This window comes from Simochromis diagramma, unplaced genomic scaffold (assembly GCF_900408965.1).
Source record: "Simochromis diagramma unplaced genomic scaffold, fSimDia1.1 OVJJ01000097.1, whole genome shotgun sequence".
Taxonomy (NCBI): domain Eukaryota; kingdom Metazoa; phylum Chordata; class Actinopteri; order Cichliformes; family Cichlidae; genus Simochromis; species Simochromis diagramma.
Window position 1 is genome coordinate 327,793 of NW_024387319.1, and position 23,792 is coordinate 351,584.

Consider the following 23,792-nt stretch of genomic DNA (forward strand, 5'->3'; position numbering starts at 1 on the left):
CTTGAAATAATTTTATCTGTCAGCCTCACCCATCAAACTAAGTGGGCGGGGTTAACGCTGCCATGCAGCTTCTCTAACATTTGATTGGTTGCCGTGCAAAGTAAGTCAAGACAGGTCGATCCTAGATAATCGATTGCTTGTGTAGACTTGTGTATCCCAGAATGCATTTCAAATCACAGGCAGCAATGGTGGTGGTGTAGTTTTAAAATACCCCGTTTTTCTGTCACCAACTACACTTTTAATAGTGTTTTAGCTGCGAATGTCGCAACGTAATCTTCACATGTCTGGTCAGGTTGTCAACATAGAACATGTTTGCAAAAGTGCTCATGTTCAATCACCGGCACACAGCTTGACGTTTGCTTTATATCTAATCTTCCTCTCAAACATTTAAACAGCAGCGAGTCTGCAGCTGAGAGAACACAAACTCAAATTGTCGGAACAGGTTAGATCGTGTATTCATTTGGTGATTTATTAAATGTATAACTGTTATTCTAATCTGCTGCTGAGTCTCTTATGCTGATGAAAATGCAGAAAACACAGATCACAGACACCTGTTCAACCAATCACTTTCATTCCACTTTGATCTGCGACAAACTGACGGTTCATCTTTGTTACAGTGTTGCGTTAGACTGCTATATTTTTTTGTTCTTTATGGTGTAGATTTTCACGTCTCTGGAATAGTTGGCAGTAATAAGGATGATTTTCTGTAAAATCATATTGATATGACCTGTGACATATTCGTAGATGACCGTTAGATTAGTCAGCTGGGAAACTGTGTTAACTCATAGAGCTGAAGATATCGTGGATATGCTGACTTCACTCTGTGGTGTACAGGTCCGTTTACCCTCATGATTAATATTCACAATAAAAACATTAGCCGAACATCATGAAGTCTGTATGTGTTTCATAGTGTCGAACAACCTTTGTACAGTTAAAGCCAGCAGTTACTACATGATGGAAACACCAACGTTATTTCTTTTATGCATTTATACACAGGTCACGCTGATTACTGAACAAAAACCCAAACATCAGATGTTAATCGAATTTATTTTCTCTCTCTCCTCCTTAAACATGTTTTTAATGTTAGTTATAATTCAGAATTGGCGACTGAAACACGTAGGACACATAAGAACATCAGGAAATAAAACCCCGATAAATATAACCTCAGTAAAAGAAGTCAGTGTCAGCGGGGGTTATTACAGCTGTGTACCGGGGCCTGTGCTTTGTCGGTGGTAATAAAAGCTCGAATGCTTGCGAGGCGAGCGGGTCTATTCCACGCTTTGCCGTGAGACTGGGCAGACATCTCCGAAATCATCGAAGCACTTTTGTAAAGAGGCTGTATCTTGACAAACCGACCAGACATATGAAGATTAAACCACTACATTACATACACTACAACCACATACATAAAAAAATATTAAAACGGTATTTGGTGACACACAAACAGGGTTTTTCAAAGTTCAGTTCTGTTAGTTTCCACATGCCGGTTGTTGTGTGCTAAAATCAATGGCCACCAGGCCAAAGCAATGGTTTTGACTCGATCAGCGTTAACCCCGCCCCCTGAGTTTGATGGGTGAGGTTGACAGATAAATTTATTTCATGGTGAGACCTGAAGGAGTCAACTGTGCCAAAATGAATGAATTAAATACACCATTAAATAATTATTTAAATGTGTCAATAATTAATTAAATGTGTCATTAATTAATTAAATATGTCAATAATTATTTAAATGTGTCAATAATTAATTAAATGTGGCATTAATTAATTAAATATGTCAATAATTAATTAAATATGTCAATAATTATTTAAATGTGTCAATAATTAATTAAATGTGGCATTAATTAATTAAATATGTCAATAATTAATTACAAGTGTCGTAAATATTTATGTAATTAATTATTGCCACATTGAATTAATTATTTAATGGTGTATTTAATTCATTCATTATGGCAGTCATAGAGCCAAGGCTGACACAAATGTTTTTTATCTACTTTCAAATCCATTTATCACAAATGTAACAAATAAAGTGTTTAGAACGTTAGCACATACATGTAATTTTTTTATTTATCTTTTTATGTATCTATTATTAAATATCAACACTTCACCGAGTTCTTTTGATTCCTCAGAGACATCCGATAAAAGACAAAACACTACTCAGTAAACCATTTAACACTTAATTTCACAATACTTCTAGAAGGGAGATGCGTCCTGCAAGACACGTTGACACGGATCTCAAAATGGTGGAGTGCCCCTAACAGTTATATTACAGAAGCTCTCTTATTCTAGTCTAAACATCAGTGACTCAGTAACTTTCCACTAGAGATGGTCCACTCTTATCTGCATTTTCCCTGAGGTAACCCTGAGCAAGGTACCGTCCCTACACACTGCTCCCCGGGCACTGCATTGGTGGCTGCCCACTGCTTCACTGGGTGAATGGGTTAAATGCAGAGGAGTAATTTCCCAATATGGACTAACACATACACATTATTATTATTATTATTTATGGTAGTTCATTCAGTCTTTGAGAGTGCAGTACCTGAAACACACAGACAAAGTTAATTTAAAGGCAAGAAATTTAATGAGCCAAGGCTGACACAATTTTTATCTACTTTCAAATCCATTTATAACAAATGTAACAAAGTGTTTAGAAAGTTAGCACATACATGTAATAAAAAAAAACTTTTTATGTATCTATCTATAGAACGCTGCATGTTATATTCTAAGTCTGCCTGTTTTTTTTTTTTTCAGAAACCCAACTGCAAAAAATGAAACTAAAGTATGTAATGCAAGGATGTCATCACTTTCAAGAGGGAGAATATCGACTTTAAGTGAGAATTATAAATCACTTAACATGATAAAGAGATTCTGCAGGTCATTAATCAATGTATAAAACCAAAATAGAATGTATTTTAAGTTACACAGGACATAAACACGGAAGCAAGATGTATAATTAGGATTATTCATAATACATATAAATTAATTAGTGCAATTTCTTTAACCATAAAGAATGACTAAATCCTTTAGGCCAATGTCACATCAATGCACTGAACTCACTATTTTATCCATCTAACAGAGCCTCCAAATGTTCTCACTGTAATTTCCCCCTCATGAATGAATTTATGTTTGCACTAATCTGAATGTTCCGGGCAAAATCAAAGGCATTTTACTTGCAGTACTCAAGCTGACTTACCTTTGTTATAATGATGGAGAATTCACAACGTGGAGGCTTTAAAATAGCCAAGTCTTGTACCCAGTCCTTGGTGGATGTGAGCCTCCAGACATATACGGTGGCCCCGAGAGGCCAAATGGACTGCAACTTCAGAAAACACTGGGCAAAAAGAAAAACACCTGCAAAAAGAAAAACGCCTGCAAAAAGAAAAACGCCTGCAAAAAGAAAAACGCTGCAAAAAGAAAAACACCTGCAAAAGGAAAAACACCTGCAAAAAGGAAAAACACCTGCAAAAAGAAAAACACCTGCAAAAAGAAAAACACCTGCAAAAAGAAAAATGCTGCAAAAGCACACAAAACACAACGGAAATGTTTCTGGGGAGACAATAACCCGACGGACCAGTTGCACGAACCAAAACATGCTAACGCTGCTCAGGTTGCTAAGGCCAGACCGTCCCAAGATCCCAGACCTCACAAGCCTCTCACTTCCACACTTCTCATACGTAGATAGTATGTGAACTGCGCGTATTACAAAGCGTGCAGTTGCTGCATTGGGACACAGCCAACATGTCTTGAAGTTCTTCAGAGACCTGGTAAATGAACTAATCATTTGATTCAGGTGTGGTGACCCAGGGTGACATCTAAAACCTGCAGGACACCGGCTCTTGAGGACTCATGTTCCCTACCCCTGTGATATGGGTTGCTCTACCTACTCTCTACCAAGCAAAGCATCCTGTAGACAATCCAGGAATGTTGCTAGAGGTTTGTTGTTGTGTGGCCCAACAGTAACATGACTGTGGAGAACTCCATCGCAACGACCGAGACTGTCCAAGCTGGGGCTCGAACCAGCAACCTTCCGATTACAAGGTAAACTCCCAACTCTTGAGCAGCGATCGCCCCCATTTATTTATATTAGATTTAGTTATAAGTATACATAGCACATTTATACATGATTCTATTTCATTTACAGAACTAAAATTAGTTTGTTGTGTACAGAGAATCTTTGAGCTTGACTCAATGGTTAGACCTCATGAATACAGGGAGTGCAGAATTATTAGGCAAGTTGTATTTTTGAGGAATAATTTTATTATTGAACAACAACCATGTTCTCAATGAACCCAAAAAAACTCATTAATATCAAAGCTGAATGTTTTTGGAAGTAGTTTTTAGTTTGTTTTTAGTTTTAGCTATTTTAGGGGGGATATCTGTGTGTGCAGGTGACTATTACTGTGCATAATTATTAGGCAACTTAACAAAAAACAAATATATACCCATTTCAATTATTTATTTTTACCAGTGAAACCAATATAACATCTCCACATTCACAAATATACATTTCTGACATTCAAAAACAAAACAAAAACAAATCAGCGACCAATATAGCCACCTTTCTTTGCAAGGACACTCAAAAGCCTGCCATCCATGGATTCTGTCAGTGTTTTGATCTGTTCACCATCAACATTGTGTGCAGCAGCAACCACAGCCTCCCAGACACTGTTCAGAGAGGTGTACTGTTTTCCCTCTTTGTAAATCTCACATTTGATGATGGACCACAGGTTCTCAATGGGGTTCAGATCAGGTGAACAAGGTGGCCATGTCATTAGTTTTTCTTCTTTTATACCCTTTCTTGCCAGCCACGCTGTGGAGTACTTGGACGCGTGTGATGGAGCATTGTCCTGCATGAAAATCATGTTTTTCTTGAAGGATGCAGACTTCTTCCTGTACCACTGCTTGAAGAAGGTGTCTTCCAGAAACTGGCAGTAGGACTGGGAGTTGAGCTTGACTCCATCCTCAACCCGAAAAGGTCCCACAAGCTCATCTTTGATGATACCAGCCCAAACCAGTACTCCACCTCCACCTTGCTGGCGTCTGAGTCGGACTGGAGCTCTCTGCCCTTTACCAATCCAGCCACGGGCCCATCCATCTGGCCCATCAAGACTCACTCTCATTTCATCAGTCCATAAAACCTTAGAAAAACCAGTCTTGAGATATTTCTTGGCCCAGTCTTGACGTTTCAGCTTGTGTGTCTTGTTCAGTGGTGGTCGTCTTTCAGCCTTTCTTACCTTGGCCATGTCTCTGAGTATTGCACACCTTGTGCTTTTGGGCACTCCAGTGATGTTGCAGCTCTGAAATATGGCCAAACTGGTGGCAAGTGGCATGTTGGCAGCTGCACGCTTGACTTTTCTCAGTTCATGGGCAGTTATTTGGCGCCTTGGTTTTTCCACACGCTTCTTGCGACCCTGTTGACTATTTTGAATGAAACGCTTGATTGTTCTATGATCACGCTTCAGAACCTTTGCAATTTTGAGACTGCTGCATCCCTCTGCAAGATATCTCTCTATTTTTGACTTTTCTGAGCCTGCCAAGTCCTTCTTTTGACCCATTTTGCCAAAGGAAAGGACGTTGCCTAATAATTATGCACACCTGATATAGGGTGTTGATGTCATTAGACCACACCCCTTCTCATTACAGAGATGCACATCACCTAATATGCTTAATTGGTAGTAGGCTTTCGAGCCTTTACAGCTTGGAGTAAGACAACATGCATGAAGAGGATGATGTGGACAAAATACTCATTTGCCTAATAATTCTGCACTCCCTGTACATCCCTGTGGATTCAGTCTAGCAAAAAGCAGAAGAAGAGGTTTCAACATGTCTTTTCAATTTTGAGTGGTAGTGTGTTAATGATGAAGAAAGTGTGTTAGTAGCCTGTGTGCACCATTCTTGGTACAAGTGCACCACACTGCTAAATGTGTTTTGTGTTTGAGAATGTGTTTAGAGTTTTGGTAAATGGGAGATTCAGATTTGCAAATGGTGTCTTAGCCAGATGAATAGTGTTTAAGATTTTGGCAACTGTGGGATTGATTTGATGAAAGAGTTTTCTTAGTTGACAGTTTAGTTTTTGCAATGGGAGTTAGTGTTTTAGCAATTCAGAAAAACTGTAATGTCTTTGAACGTGTTATTCATACAGCAATTATTTGCAGACTCGACTACTGCAGCTCTCTGTAGTTTGGTTCGAACCATTGCTCTCTTTATCATCTTCAGTTGGTCCAAAATGCAGCTGCTCATCTGCTAACTGGCACAAAATGGAAAAAGCATATTAGGCCAGTTTTGGCCCCTCTTGCTTCCTGTTACTTACAGGATCCAATTTAAAATTTTACTTTTTTTTTTTAATCCCTTAAATGCCAAGCCCATTCTTACCTGTCTGAACTCCTATTTCTTTATGCTCCAGAAATAACCGTGAGGTCCAGGTCAAAACTAACTAACTAACTAACTAACCAATGCAGCAGGCCAGACCACACCTCTGCCACACACCCCCCGCCGCCCAACTGAGGCTAGACCCATCTTTCTTCACAACTACAACTATGGGGTTGCGATTCTTCTATTACTCCCATTTCCAGCATTTTGGAAAATTCTCTCTGAACAATTGCCTTTTATGTTCAGGCATCACATAGGGCTGTGAATGCACCATCACGCCAGACTGCATGGTGCTCGATGATGAGTCATACAGTAGGCAGGGGGGAGAACACATCTGCAAAACACTGTTGCAATTCGTCCTCTGGTCCTGTGTGAGATGGTTATCAAAAAGGAGGGAGGCGGGAATGGTAGAACTTGGCACCTCCGGCCCCAACTCATCTGTTCCCTTAACCAGGCTCACTAGAACCTCTCGCCAAGCTTTAAAGAGGTTGAGGTCATGTATCTGTGTGGATCCTCCGTTGTCCGACTGCATTACCTCAGTCAACATCCCCTACATGGAAAGCTTTCACGGGGACATAAGTCAGGTAAAAGGAGAGCCATCTTAATGACACTGAAAACTCTTAAACTCAATTTACCCTCCTGTAATCTAACTTCAGTTATTAATAAGCACACCGTTTGTTTGCAGTTTGGAAGGGTAAACTCATCCTTTCAGTATCTTAAACACACCCTCTGCAAACTACCTATCCACAGCAAAGTTCTGGGATGAAAATTACGAATTTATTTTCATTGAAGATAATTTTTTACTGAGTTGCAGGAACCCTGTTCAGTGTGAGTGGAGAACAACCAAGTGTCCCCTGATGGCACCCCACATGTGCCATTAAAAAGTTAATCTGAACCTGAAATCTTGGCTCAAAATACTTGTTGTGAGATAATTTCTTTATTTTATTTTATTTTTTTTTACACCAAACTATTAAGTTAATCAAATATAACTAAATCTTTAGTAGTATCAGGATTTCACAACACAAACGACAAACAGAAAACAGCTACAGAACATGTGGATCAACAGGACAGGAAATAAACTAAAGTAAAACTAAATACATGAAAAAACACATTCATTTTGAAATGGAATATCAAAGGTAACCAAAGAAAAACAAGAATTTGATGTAGATATCTATACTTCTATCTTCCTGAATGTACCATTCAGGATTATTCATTGTAAATCCAGAAATCAGAGCTACCTCATCAGATCTGTGGAGCCTGATCTCAAGGTTTTTAAAGTCTGATCCTGAAACCAGAAGGATCTTTCTGTCTCTTCAGATTCATTGTGATCCAGTGACTTCAGGTCCGCTTGATGTTGATGTTTGCACAGAGCAAATAATGAAGTGAATGTTTTGGCACATTGGTAACTGTAAAACTGTGGGGACAGTGTGGGATTGTTTGTGTTCGGAGTATGAACTGAGACTCTTGAAGGTCTTGTCACACTGGTCACAGCTGATGTTCTCTTCCATGTGTCTACGTTCATGAAGGTTACGATTACTTGATTGTGAGAAGCTTCTGTCACAGTGTCTGCACTTGTATGGTTTCTCTCCTGTGTGCACGCGTTTATGCTGTTTGAGATGACCTGCAGTGGTGAAGGATGACCCGCACTGATCACAGACGTGCTTTTTAACCCCACTGTGAATAAGCTCATGTATTTTTAATGTACTTGGTGTGGGGAAGCCTCTACCACATTCGTTACAGTAGTTCATTTTGTTTCCAGTGTGTCTACGTTGATGTAATGTTAGGCACCACTGCTGACTGAAAGTTTTTCCACAAAGGTCACAGTGAAATGCTTTCCCACCACCACAGTGACGGCAGGGTTGAGAACTGGATCCATCTGTGTCACTCTGCTTCTAAACAAAGACACAAAGACAGTGGAAGTCAGGGAATTCCTTCAATATTTTTATCCTGAACATCGCCTGAAACAAAGAGCCGCCAACATCCAATTACATATTGTAACACTCAGCGTACTGGGCGAAAATGACTCTTCATTTGTAGGTAAACGTACTTCATGTGAAGATTGTTGGTTAAATCGATGGATGCTCTACTCTGCATGTCACAAGATACTAACCCCAAGCTTTCCCAAGTGTGAATGTTAGATAGACAGCAAGGGGAGAAGCTTTTAAAACTTTACGTTTTTCCAACATCAGGAAAGACTCTGATTTGTCTCAAACTTGATTGAATATTCTGTACATGACGTTTTCATGTCTCATTTAGCTTTGAAATTAAACTTAATTTACATAATACTTCAAAATAACTGCAACTGTAAAAATATAAATACATACCTCACAGTAACTGCACTTGTAGACTTTCTTTCTGGTGTGGATCTTTTGGTGTGATTTCAGGGAACGTGGATCTTTAAAAGCCTTATCACAGAGGTCACATTTATAAGGTCTCTCCTCAGTGTGGGTAAACATGTGCTGCTTTAAATCTTTGTATACCACAAACACTTTGCCACACTGATCACAGCAGTAAACATCATTTTTGGTGTGAATGCGTACGTGATTATTTCGGCTGAGTAGCCAGCGGAAGGTTTTTCCACAAATGTCGCAGCTGTACGGCTTAATTCCAGTGTGGACAACTTGATGAAGTTGTAAGTTTTCACTGCAAGAAAAAGTTTTGCCACACTGATCACAGCTGTACGGTTTAAAGCCACTGTGGATGCGTTGGTGTCTATATAAGTGTCCAACCGTCTTAAAAGACTTTCCACACAGCTCACAGCTGTGTGCTTTAATTCCACTGTGGCTGAGCTGATGTGATTTTAAGCCTTGAGGTTGGGTAAAAGACTTTCCACACAGCTCACAGCTGTATGCTTTAATTCCACTGTGGATGAGTTTGTGTGTTTTTAAACTTCCAGCCTGAGTAAAAGACTTTCCACACAGCTCACAGCTGTACGCTTTAATTCCACTGTGGATGAGTTTGTGTGCTTTTAAGTGTCCAGCCCCACTAAAATCCTTCCCACACTCATCACAGCTGTAATTTTTCCGTCCAGTTCTTCTGTGAGGTTTGTCGGTCTCCTGAGAGCGCTGACTTCTCGCTCCATGTTGGTCCTGCAGTGACAGAGATACAAACAGAGGCAGTGAGTGAAATGCAGTCGTGGAACAAACTGAAACTCCATTAGTGGAATCAAAGATGTCAACAAACAAGTTCTAGGTGTGTTGCCACCACATTTTGTTGGTAGTTTCACATTACAATGATGTGCTACAATGAGAATTGGAATGAAAATAACATAACTGAAGAAATATTGATCGCTGGAAAAAATCTTTCATTTCATGAAAAATGGGGAGTCCAACTGATGATGTTGTTGTTTCAATGTGTGCTGAAAATATGATCGTTGTGTTTTCTTATAACTTTGTGGTTTTTGTTTGTGAATGTGGATTCTTTATGTATGGAGGAGCCCAGGATGGAAAAGCTGCTGTTATCGCGTGTCAACACTTTCAGCACAAGAACACTGAATAAGGGAGCTCCCCAAGGGTTTATGTTGAGCCCCCCACTTTCTCATCATGTTTGTGGACGACACAGCTATGGTAGGACACTTTAACAATGGTATATGGCCTGTATTTGTATAGCGCTTTACTTAGTCCCCATGGACCCCAAAGCACTTTACACTACATTCAGTCATCCACACATTCACACACTGGTGATGGCAAGCTACATTGTAGCCACAGCCACCCTGGGGCGCACTGACAGAGGCGAGGCTGCCGGACACTGGTGCCACCGGGCCCTCTGACCACCACCAGTAGGCAACGGGTGAAGTGTCTTGCCCAAGGACACAACGACCGGGACTGTCCGAGCCGGGGCTCAAACTGGCAACCTTCCGATTACAAGATGAACTGCCAACTCTTGACCCACAATCGCCCGACAACAATGATCAGACTTATTACAGGAGTGAAGCTAAACATCTGGATGAGTGGTACAATGTTGAGCAATGATAAGAAAATGAAATATCGCGATAGAACGCGCATGCACAGTGCCTTTGTTTTCATACGCACATGGCGGCGACGGAGAATAAGAAGGGTGAAAGTGGATCGTTGAATTAAACAGATGACCCAGAATTGGTTTGTAAAAATGCTGCAGCTTCAGTGGTGTGGAACTGGTTTAGCTTTCGTCCGTCAGATACACAACAAAGCACTATTTGTGGTAGAGCATGCTAGCGGGCCGTCGTTATTACCGTGTTGTTTGGAAAATACAGCGCACTTAAAATCATCCTTTGATTTTTCTGAAAGTTTACAGAGCCCCTTATAATCTCGTGTGCCTTATGTATGAATTCTGGTTGTGTTTACTGACCTCCAACCGATTTTATGTACATGGCGCTCGAAAATCTGTCAAATATGTTTTAGTACGACTTTGCTGAGCTACGAAGCCGCACCGCTTGATGGATTGTTGGAGCATTACGGCTGTCATAGGCAGGAGCCTCACGGAGTGATATGTACTGTGCTTCAACATAATAGCAACGTGTTACATCATTATACATCAATGAAAATAATGGAATGAAAATTTGCAGAGCTTTTCTGTTTGAACTGAGCAGCTGTGATAAATGTATTGTAGGAAAACTGAATGCATGAGTGGTCTGTGTGTGTGTGTGTCTGTGTGTGTGACCTCTTTAAGTTTTGTGGATATTATACATGGTGATGCTCAGGATATGCCAGCCAGTTTCCACTGGAAATGCCTTTTGGTTAAACTGTTAGCAAAGACTTTGTATTTTCACTGTTACGTTTTTATATAACTTAAATGCACATGAAAAACAGCTGCTTTAAGTGAAAATACATTATTAGTGCAAAAAACCCATCAAAGTTGTGGAGTTGTAAACAATGTTACCTCTAAGCTGCGCGCATGTGCAATTGCGCACTGCTGGCACGGTCTCTGCGCACAGAAAATCTGCATTGCGCACAAAAAAAAAGAAAAAAAAAAAAAGAAATTGAAATTAAAACCCAAACTTTAACAATTCTGTTTGCAGGGCTTGCAAAATCGCTAGCCCGACGTCCCGGAGCTAGCGATATCTCCAGTCGGGCGACCAAAATCTATCTCAGCCCCGCCCGTCGGGCTATATGATAACCCAGCGGGTGGGGCTGAGATAGATTTTGGTCGCCCGACCGGAGATATCGCTAGCTCCGGGACGTCGGGCTAGCGATTTTGCAAGCCCTGTGCAGTGTTAGTCAGTAAGTGACTGGCTGCTCCCGTATGGGATTAGAACAATGCCACATTATCCCATGGTCCAGCCAATAATGCGATTCACATTCATATATAGCCTGTCTATAGCCTGCCTGCACATAAGGACACTATCACAGCGTCCTTATGTGCCGACACCAGTGTTTTGGCGAGCAAAGCGGCGTGGCTGATGTGCAGTGAAGTCACGTAAATGACAACATGTACAACCATTGGAGATGTGAGCAGGACAGACGGAACAGTTGATTGAAAAAGTGTGGACTTTATACCAGTTTTTAAATTGTGTTGATCGGCCACGTAAAACCAGAGTTATGATAAAAATATCTGTAATGTTTGGTTTTCTTCCTGAATACTGTGGTTGTTTACTGCGGGGGGAAAAAATGGTCATAACGGCGTTTTATAAGGAAAACGCTCTCCGCCTGTGAGCAAAGACAAAACCAAAAACACCCCCACCCTTTCCTATTGCTCGGAAAATGTACCGTGTCGACCAATCAAAAAATGATGGCAACATGGCATTTAGTTGTTTAGGAAGTTTTAGGAGTGACGGCGGTGGGTTGAGATGTGAGAGATAATCTTGTGTAGTTAGTGTGTAGTTAGTGTGTAGTGTAGTCAATAGTTTTGTGTTGTGTGTGTCAGAACAATGAGGCGACTGCTGAGTGTTACAGGTGTTACAGCAGTGATACATCTGCTGCTGTCAGGCCTGCAGGTATCAGGCTGCTGTTCTCCTTCATCTCATAGTGGACAGAAATTATTTTTTGGAGTGACACAAATAATTTGTGTGGCATCAAATTTGATGCAGAACAGCTGATTGTTCTGTAAATAGTTTGAAATTTTTATTTAAAATCACCTTGGCTGCATTTTTAGGTAAATAGCTGCAAAAAGCTTTGTTGTTTGCAAAACGCAGTTACTTTTTTGTAACTGCATAATTAATTGCCCAACATTGGTCATTATATACTGTATTTTGCAGAGAGAGAGTTACAGGACTCTCTTATTTTAACTTCCAATAGTGTTAACATGCTACACAGGTCATGAACAAGATTTTTTTTAAATTTTCATTGTAAGTGGGCTAAAGCAGTTAATTAAAAGTAGTCTAACATAAATGTAAATGCTGTAATTTGATTATTTTAATAAACCATGTAACTTCAATGGACTAGCGCGACCACAGTGCACACGTCTGCTGTTGCTCACAGTGGTCCAAGTGTCCGCTCAGGGAGTTTGTGCGTTCGCTCAGACACATGAAAAATTAGAGGGAACATTGGTTGTAAAGTATTTTGTCTCGTGTTAATTATATCGTCAGTTATATCGTTATCGCACATTTTCAAATGTATATCGTGATAAATATTTTTGGCCATATCGCCCCATTATAGAGGTAAGCAGCACCAAGTTCCTGGGTGTGCAAATCTCAGATCTCTCCTGGTCAAAAAACACTGCGTCACATGTCAGCAAAGCTTAATAACGACTCTACAGCCTCTGCAAAAGTGAGGAGAGCAAGAGCCTCAACCCCAATTATGAGCACCTTCTACAGAGGCACCGCCGAGAGTATCCTCACCAGCTGCATCACTGTGTGGTATGGCTCCTGCACCATGATTGTGTTGGACACTGCTGTTTAAATAATTGTACAGTATTGTATTGTACATAACGCTCCTATTTTTTTTTTTATCTTTATATTATTTTAGTGTACACTTAGGGCCTGTATGTATGGTCTTTGACAATAAAGCTGACTTTGACTTGAAAAAACAACCAGCTGTGCACTAGGGCTGGGCCATATTATACCGTTCAAGGTAATTACCGGTAAAATGTTGGGCAACGATAAGAAAATAAAATATCGCGACAGAATATGGGTAAAGCGCGCATGCGCAGTGCCTATGTTTTCATACGCACATGGCCGAAAAACCACGGCGGCAACGGAGAATGAGAAGGGAGAAAGCGGATTGTTGAGTGAAACGGATGAACCAGAATTGGTTTTTAAAAATGGTGCAACTTCACTGGTTTGGTGTTTGTCCGTCAGATATACAACAAAGCACATTTTTTGTAGAACATACAAGCGGGCCGTCGTTATTGCCGTATTTGTCGGACTAAGGTGCTCGTAAATCTGGGAGTAATCTGGGTCCTAAACTCTGTCCTGTAAGGTCCCAAAGTCAAACGAACACTGCAACATCACTGAGAGTTAAAAACTGTCTAAATTCTTTCATCTTTAACCCTTTAAGACCTACCATAGAACCAAGTCCGCCAGAGCTTATATTATATTTTTACATGCTGTGGAGCCATTTTTTGGAGCATTTCAAGTTGCTATACATCAATATAACCATTATAGCCCAGATTTTAATAATATGTATTCATTAAGTGCATAGTAATTACATAAATTGCAAAAAAGTGCAATAAACTACAAAAAAATTGAAAATCGTTTTTGATTTTTTAACATATATTTCTAGTTAGAGAAATTTAAGGGGCTTATCCCTCAAAACTGTAAATACAAAAAAGTTGCACAAACTAGTGTCCCACCAAAGGAAATTTATTTTAAGTGTCTTCATAGTTTTATTTTTGAGATACACCAATTTTCATATACTGCAGGAAAAACGAAAAAATATATTATAGTGCAAATTTGCAAAATAACAGCATATGCATCAAAATAAAATATTTCCAGCAGTGCAATATGAGTCTTCAGCATCCCAGAAACGACACAGAAAGTCATAAAGTCAAACATAACTTTTAAAAACACAAGTATAGGCTCATAAGGCCACGATGGTAAAAAAACTACATTTCCGCAAAATGACGTCACTTCCGGTTTCGGGCCGGTCATGCGGTCATGTGATAGTTCGCGCTGATGGACGTAGGAAGTGTTACAAACAGCTGATCGGATCGGCAAAGCGTGTTTCTGGAATATTATGTTTTTGTTGCTGCAAGTGCTTTTTTTTGCAGTTTTTGCAAAGCTATATGTGGAAGGAAACTGTGACCTAGGACAAGCTGATGGCATAAGATGTAAGTACAACTCCTCCGGTTTCATATGCAAAAAAAATTATTGCGCTAGCTTACGTGGTTGCAGTGCTACCGGGATTTAAAAACAGTTACGCAAAATGGAGCGTGTCTGCTCCGACCGGCTTTAAAGGGTTAATAAAATGATCAGCATTGCTGCTTTACCAGGTGTAACTATGAAGTTTAACATCCAGGCATCCATGAAAACAAAATTTATTACATTTAACGGAGTTAGAAGTTAACAGGAAGTTAGCGGAAGTTAGCTCGCTAGTTTCGCTAGTTACCTAAGCATGATATTGCATGTTCTGACTGAGAGATTTCTGAAAAAATTCAAACGTACAGCTCTACTATCACTTCCAACATAAATGAAGACAGGAAACTAAACAGCAGTGACGTTTGTAGGGTTACTGAAGTTGGGCTAGCTGGTTATATAATGATGTGCTACGTGATCGCTAGCGACACAGCTATGTTAGCATAACATAAACAGTGAAGCTGGAGGATGAACGCTAACACTTTCCCACTCGATAAAAGTTAACGTGAAGGTTCCTGATGGTTAGAGACAAATGCAATCACATGGCAGGATGCTTTAAAGGGACCAAACTTCAGTCAGGAGAACAACTGAGATAATCTGTCTGTGAAGGTTCTCAGTCATCCAGGTCATCGTAGTCAAAGGAGCTTGCAAAGAAAAGCGTCTGGACTTCTTTAAGTTGCTTGAAGACTGAGATAATCCATCCACAACACGAGGTTAGTCATTAATATACTGCAACAACATGGGAATAGAGCAGCTGTGATAGAATACAGCATTAAGGAATCAATGGTACAGAAGTGGAGGAAGCAAGAAGAATGAGTTGAATAAGGTTTGATATATCTGACTGCTTTGTTTCGCTTAATGTGCCTAATAATCCCGTGCACCTTATGGTCCGAAAAATACAAATTTGACTTTTTTTATTTGCCACACTGCAGTTTAATGTAGCAAAGCGCCTCTTTTTAACTTCAGTGGATATTATACATGGTTATGCTCAGGATATGTCAGCACATTTCTACTGGAAATGCACTTTGGTTAAACTTTCAGCAAGAAATTTGCATTTGCACTGTTAAATATTTATATAGCTTTAATGCACATAAAAAAAACAGCTGCTTGTTTAAGTGAAAATAAATGGATGGGGGTTTTTTTTGCGCTAGTAAAGTTGTGGAGTTGTATTTTGTCTCGCAGAAATTATATCGTCAGTTATATCGTTATCTCAAATTTTCAAATACATACCCTGACATATTTTTTTGGCCATATCGCCCTGCTCTACTGTGCACACAGTTTCAATAACAGTGTAACTGTCATATTTTTCTCACCTCCTGTGTTGAAGTCATTGTTTCCTCTGTAGTGGCTGAGCTGAGTCCAAATGGCTTGAAACTGTTTCCTCCTGCTCTCCACAGACTACTTCTCCTCCGGTAATCAGCTGTAGAACACAAAAGTGGATAGATTAGGTATTGTATCCCGGACAAGAGAAGCAGAGCAAAAATTAACATTACTACACTCAGTGACAACAATACCTATGAAGCTTCAAGGTGAACCCCCAAAAGCAAAGCTACAAAAGAAAGTCACAAGGCTTCCTACAGAGAAAATTGAAAAAGCAACTGAGCCCCTGCATCACCTTAACCCAGGGGATGCTGCAGCCCTGTATTTATTGAACTTCCATAGATACACAAAGAAGGAGTCCCACTCAGGCTCATTGGTAGCAGCATAAACTCAGCCACCTACAACATTTCCAGCACATTACTACCATCCTAGTACCCTTTGTGGGGAACACACCCCACACCTACATAAAAAGCTCCACTGACTTTAACAACAAGGTCCACAAACTTACACTTGATTCAGATCAAACCACAGTGAGGCAGTGGACACTGTTGAAAAACAGTGTCCACAAAGCTGCACCGCTTGATGGATTGTCAGAGCATTACGGCTACCACAGTCAGGATCCTCGCGGAGTGATACGTATTGTGCTTCAACATAATAATACTCTGTTGTGTGTGTAAGGCCCCCAAAATGGCATCTTTTAAGAGACTCTGCTTATGAAGCAAACTCTATCAGTCACCCAGGAGAACATGGAAATAGAGGAGCTGCAAGAGAATTGAACATTAATGAATCAATGGTATGGAAGTGGAGGAAGCAAGAAGAATAAGTTGAAAAAAGTTTCACTTATCAACCAGAATTCATACATAAGGCACACTTTTGAGAAAATTAAAGGATTTTAAGTCTGCCTTATAGTCCAAAAAATACACCATTGAAGAAGTTCTTGTGCTTAAAGTGCTTCACTGAGCTGAAATTTAAACATCTCAAGATATATAAAATAAAAAGGAAGAATAAATTAAAAATGCCATAAAGGCTTGGAATTGATCATCTCAATATCCATACCTTGGGCATGGACATCTTAGAGGTTCCGCCCTTGACTATCTCTGATTGGTTTAGATCACAATATGGGCAGTATGTTGTCTGTCATTGACCACAGGCGACCTTTTTACTTGGACGACCTAGGATTAGTCACACCATTGAGAAATTAGATCGAATATCCAACCAATTAGTTTCTAGAGCCCTGACTAATCCCCACGGCTAGCAATAAGATGCATATTTTGGTATCGATCCGATAACAAGTAGATATGGGCCAGTATCGCTGATACCGATACTTTCAATAAATAAGGTGGATGTGTCAATGAATTGAAAATAATTTTCATGACCTTAAGTGCTTTTTGTGATGTTTCCTTCTTTATTATTAAATAGTTAAAACCCAAGACATAATTAGTCTTTAATTTAACAAAAATTAAATGGTTCGGTTGGGTGTTTTGGGCCTCTAAAACTAATGTTTCAAGGTATGTGGGGTGTGCATGTGCTAGGCCAAATCACCATTTTTTCTATCATAATCTAATAGAGATTGAAATTTTTCATATGAAAACAGTCACACAGCGATAAAAAAGAAACAAATAATGACAAGAAGCTGTTGTATTATTAACTGCAATAGCCGGTCGCATGACAGCCACAGGAAGCCGACGGGTAAAGTGATCGGTTTTTATCGGATTATGTCGTGGAAGAGAAATTGTTCAAGCCATGTTTCCGAAGTAACAAAGAGGCGACGGATGGCCTGGATTGCAGCCACTCGAAGACCAAATATAACTTTTCAGAACACTCAAGCTCACGTGTTAGTCTGCTCCAAGAATTTCCACAAAGGTCAGTCTTCTGTTGTAGTTATTACATAATTTATCATAACATAATCGTTGATGTAGGTTACGTCTAGGTTAAGTCTTATATTTATTTGGAATTGAATTCGTTGCGCTATGCTGCTTTGTTCACTATAGCTTTGCGGGCTAATGTTTGTTGTATTTTGTAGGAAAACCAGCCTACAAAATGCTGGAATGTGATCCAGACTGGCGCCCTCTATCAACCTGGTCATACAGGTTAAAGCTGCTACCACAGCCAGATTTGATCGGTTAAGAGAGAGAGCGATATCAATACAGCCACGAAAAGTCCCGCATATATGTGCCCAAGTGTTGTATTGAAGCAATCAAGTGATGAATAACTGTTTTCCAGTAAGTTGTTTTGATATGTTTTTTTTTGTTGCATTGTTGATTTGTTCTTCACCGAAGCAGCTAATAAAGCACAATGGATTTTTACAATTTTGCATCTTTCTTATAAGATTCTATAATAGAATAAAACAATAATGCCAGTTACATATAAAGACAATAAATTGACCGAATTACGAAACACCTATTTTATTTTTATTAGATCTGAAAAAGTTGTGTAACACTACAACCTGAAACAAAAATTAGATTGCGTTGGCCTGTACAGGAGATAAAGAAAACATTTTAACAACAGCTGTGAAATGGAATAGTCCAAATCACCAAAGTAAACTGGACCTGGGTTTGTTGCAGGGATCTGAAGTTACTAAACATTTTGTGAGTGTATGAACTCACACTTAGGACCATATAATAATAAATATGTGCGTGATAAAAGTCGGGCAGCAGGCTAACGCCCTTACTCCACTCTGTATGCTCGTATGGGTCTGACCCTTTCACTCCTTTGATTTTTCGTCATACTTGATTTTTTGCCTTTTTGGAAACCATCTTTGGACGGACTTTGTACATAACTGTTTTTGGGGCAAATAAAATGCAAGTAGGGATTAAAACCGCGGAATTAATGATTTGTTGATGTTTTAATTTTGTTGCCACTCGTACCCACAATGCAATGCGCGGAAGTAACGTGGTACAGCTAGCTTAGCATGTATGCTGCAGTTGCAGGAACACTTTAAAAACAAAGAACAACAAGGTGGTTACAGATATGATTAACCTAACCTAACAAATTAAAAATAAAGCAAAGCAGCCTTTAAACAACCCTATCTCGTTGAGCGTAAAGAATTTACGCAGTGCAGCTAAAGGTTCCAACTTTCTGCCAGCAAACGCTCAACTTCTCCCAGCATGCTGAGCTAATGGTTAGCAGGTGTTTTTCTCCAAACACTCTCTCACTCTTCTCTCAACGTGTTCACAATAAACTGTGAACAGACACCGAGGAGAGCAGCAGAAGACCTCATTCAGGAGCTAAACTCAACATGAACTGAACTCACAGTAAAGTTAGCTCGGTGCTTACCTTTAGATGAGCCCACAAACCGAGAGAAACTCCGCGATGAAGCTGCAACTCTTTCCAAACACAGGAAACAGATCAGGGAGCAGAGACCCACGTGGTTCACGCTGATCTCAGCTACGATCCAGGAGACAAGGGTGGGCAGATCGATGCAGATAACGACGTTGGTAGTGGTTTATGATCGATACTTCATTTTGTTTCTCTCCTCTAAGTTCACTGCTTTACTCCCGTTTCGTGAAAAAGCAGCTCTCTCTGCTCGACTCCTCTCTCGCACACACACTTTGCTCCGCCCCCTTCTTCCTGCTTTGACGTTGTTTGTTGCTGTGCGGTCACGTGACACAGCTGTACACATGTAACTACGTGAGGTGCTATTCAAAAGTACTTCCTATCTCCTTTTCCTAACCCCTCTTCCTTGGCCTCGATGAAAACGTCATTGTGGAAAGGAGAATTGCTAATGACTCAGAAAAAGGGAAGAGCGGTGCTGAGAATATGAACAGCTTTACCCTCGTCTCTCTTTAACGATGTGACGCCGCATGTCCGCCTGGTGAAACTACAATGTGCAGAAGATGGACTACAAAATAAACATCTTACTTCTTCACAATGTGTTCTAACCCTGTTGTTTTATGGAGGTCATATAAACAATAACAACCTGTTAAATCCCTTAATTCAAACTAATGAATATCAATTCATTAGTTTGAATTTTAAAGAAGAAGGAACATTTAGGGTCAGATTTACAAACATCTGCAGCAGCTCAAACACTTCTAATGATGTTAAAAAGCTGCTGGATTTACTGAAGAGGCTCAGTGTCAGTTTGTGACTCAAAGTTATGACGTATTTTCAACATATATTCGAGACTGAATTGGGCTGGCTATAAACTGGGACCTGTGAAGACTTGTTGGGCTGCTCTAGGGAGGATAGATGGTTTGAGCGGGACAATAGGTGGAGTTTTTGTGAGACAAGCAGTTTGAATTTAGGTGGGTGTTTTGGCATAATCTGATGTGGAGCTAGCTAAGGTGCTCCGAGACGGGAGTTTGTTTATAAAATTTAAAAATGCAGAACAAAAGAATAAAACACTTAAATTGCAAATGGTTTGTTAAAAGGAAGTCATGTAAAGGAAAATAGTGGGTGAGTAGAAAGGAGGAGGAGGGATTTCAGTTATTCTCCATTGAGGAAAATGATCAAAGGAGGAGAGATCACTGGAATAAAAAAGACTAAAAGCTGTTAGAAATGGAGAAAATGTGGATAGTCTGTCAGTACTGCTTGAGATTCAAGGTAATACTTTGCTAGACAAAGTCATGGTGGGATACGTGAGTTTTAGTGTCTGTGTTTATGTGCCTCCTCCACTCAGGCGCTATAAATGTCAGATGTTTGGTCACATAGGTAGTGCAAGTATTGGGGAAGTGATGAACTGAAGCTTTCCATCCAACTGGTCGACTCTACTGCGCCATCAAGTGGATGATTCAAGTGAAACAGGCTCTTTAATCATAATTATGTGATTTGTAAACCTCTAAACTGAATAAATAAATAGTTTTCATGGTTATTTATCCCAAATATTGTCTCAGTATGTCTAATACAAAAGAGAAAGTGGAAACTATCAGCACCGAGTTTTAGTGTGATTGTGTAACTGTGCCATCATGCTTATATACATCTGGATAATGACACAAACTAGCGTGTGGCGCTTCACGTTTTAATAAACTAAAAGACAGAAATCAGATTATAGGATATGTGGTGTTGTTTATTTATATTATGGTGCTTATCATTTGTGATATTTATTACTGTGTGCATACTTTATTAGGAGAGATGAGATTTAAAAAAATCCCTTCCTTGCTGGTTCCATCAAAGAAGAAATGGTCAAGTAACTATGTAGCACAACAGTGTGATGGGGGAAATCAGCTGTGTTTTGCTGCCCATTTCAATTCGAATCTGGCGCGAACTGGTGAGCCAGTTCCTGAATCAGTCACGTGTTACGGACTGCCCACGAGGCCTCGAACGTCACTGCATACGTAATCAAAGCGAGCCTCGATACACGCTTCACAAAAACTCCCCCAAGATTACCCGACACTCTTCAAAGCTTCGACACACAGGACACATCACTAGTGATCAGGTTAAATGTTGTAAACAATTAAATGACACAAAAGTTTCCAGTATAAAAACTTAAATTTTTTACAACTACAGTAAAAAACAAAGAAACTATACAGTCAGAACCTTTTATGTAATTTTACATTTATTTCTTATAACATCATAAAATGTTCATTAAGCCGACCAACAGTTTTATTACCAGATAATTTTAATGTCTCCCGAATCTTTAAGGGGTTATTGAGATTGTGTGATTGAGATTGTTGTCTCTGTAAGAAAATGATCACCTTTGACTTTTCTAATGACAACTGTGCACGTGTCACACAGCTGCTTGAAAAACAGCCGATCAGTGTGGAGGTTAGTTCTCCGGGCTTTGGCCCACGCCATGTTCTGCTCATGGAGAAGTTTAGATAGATCAGAAGTAAACCGTGCATTAGCTCAACAATGATTTTCTTTACATGTCCATAAAGGGATACAACAAAATAAAGAAGAATTCAACAGCATCAAATGGAAAATTCAATACATGCACAGTATAACAGGTTCCCTCTCAGTGCAGCCAGCTGGATGAGGTTTACTGATCAAACCATGACAGAGAGATTCTACATTCGGGTAAACCAATCTACAAGAAATGACACAAAAATAAAAATTATAGGATCCGGTTCAGGTGAGTTTGTGATTCAACAGTTTTTATTTATCATCCGAACAAACACAAAAACATAACAAAGAAGCAAAAGAAAGGGAATCGCATACAGTTAAAGTCCTTACATTTACAATTACACATATGGGGAAAAGAGGAGAAAAAGAAACTCTATGAGGAAAAAGAAAAAACTACCTATTCACCCACAGATTTAAAAAACAAACTACAAGAGTGAACTCTCATCCTTGGTGCTCACTTCCTAATTACCTGGAGGCACCTGAAAACAGCTAACAGTAACAGTTTATCACATAGTTTATGCTGCAAGTAAGTTAATGTTCATTCTTTTGAAAGTGAACCAAGAAGAAAATATCCACGGTCCTTTTGGATCCCATTCTTAAAAATATTACTCAGTACTTGAGATATAGAACTCCACATTGTTCGATTAATTTGCATTCCCAAAGGTAATCGACAAGGATGCAAGTTTCATTTTGACATTTGATACAGAAGGGGGAAACCTGAGGTGTAATCTTATGCAAAACATTAGGAGCTATATATAGGCGGTGTAAATTTTTGTATTGGGTTTCTCGTAAGCGGTTGCAAGTAAAAGTAGATGTAGCTATGTTAATGGCTCCTTTCCAAGCCTCCTCTGTATACTCATTATTAAGATCCTCCTCCCATAACACTCAGTGTGCTGCTACTATGAGCATATAGTAAAGAATAAAAGGCAGAAATAAAATGAGTTCTGTCTTTTTGCTTTATAAGAAATGTCTCCAAATCATCATACGTAGCTGTTTCTGCAGATTGTGAAACTTTGGAATGAACAAGATTAGATTGATTAGCTGGAGAAAGTCATTTCTTTTTGTTACAGACAACTAGGCTCCAAAGTTAAAAAGGTGAAGCAGACCAAGAGTCTAGGAGGGAATCAAAATTGAGATAACCATGTAACCACTTCCATAAAAAAACAAAAACAAAACAAAAAAACGGGTATGGCCTGACCATTTATAGAAAATTAAATTTGACAACCTATGCCTCTCCTATGTGTAGGCAATTATAAGAGTCTAATTTCTAATCCAGGTTTCTTCCATGTCAGATATATTTTGAAAAACCTTTTCTATATCCCGAGAAACATTCGGGGTTATCCATAGAGGTAGTGTTTGTATGGGCTCAAATTGTGGTCAGAAATATTTTGTACTTGTAAATCAGGATTTGTATGTGTAAAAGGAATTTGTGTGTAAAAAAGATTTTTGTGTGTTGTTAAATATATATTTTTAGCACTTATTTTATGATTATATTGTTTTATGCATTTTAATAATAAAGGCTTGTAAAGCAAAGCCAGTTTTGACTCATAAACCAAGTGCTCAGCCAAACTGAAAAACAGGAAGTTTAGTGCAGAGCTGCAGAGGCATATTAATAAAATACAGGAAACCAGACAGAAAAAGTGGAACTAGTAACATACAAGCAGTTGTTTTTAATCGAAACTATGTGTGACGTGTAAAGGACCAAAATAACACCTATATGAGACACATTTTTAGCTTCTAAATGCTAGAGCTGGCTTTGGGCTGTGCAGGGCTCTCTCTTCCGGAAGATGATTGAATAAAGGATCATAAATGTTTTGACCACTCCTGAGTCGGGTTTTCTCCGTTCTATCATGGGGATCAAAGAACCGGGTTTAATAGTTTCGACTTAGCCAAAAAAAAAATACGTGTGAAACTCTGCACTCAAGTTTCAAGTTAAAAGTACAAATTTTGACCCTGTTTTTCTTCCTTTCATCTGATTGGCCAATGTCATGTCAATCACAAATGTAACTATCCAATCAGAGAATAGATGGGTTTGGCTCTTTTTTTTTACACACACACACAAATTCTTTTTACAAGTACAAAACTGATTTACAAATACAAAATACTTATGACCACA

At 39.4% G+C, this 23,792-nt stretch overlaps 1 protein-coding gene and 1 long non-coding RNA gene across 2 annotated transcripts in view; one reads left to right on the plus strand and one right to left on the minus strand.

Moving 5' to 3' along the window:
* LOC120717279 (zinc finger protein 708-like) overlaps positions 1-19,219 on the minus strand; it is a 274,392-nt gene extending 255,173 nt beyond the window's left edge. Inside the window, exon 1 of the transcript XR_005692147.1 lies at positions 19,172-19,219. The gene's annotated coding sequence lies outside the window, so the exon portion shown is untranslated. The remainder of the gene's footprint in view (positions 1-19,171) is intronic.
* On the plus strand, positions 472-12,748 carry LOC120717312. The gene is made up of 4 exons (XR_005692171.1): positions 472-600; positions 2,791-2,793; positions 8,932-8,937; positions 12,737-12,748. It is a non-coding gene; the product is annotated as an uncharacterized LOC120717312 (long non-coding RNA).
* Positions 19,220-23,792: the final 4,573 nt, after the last annotated feature.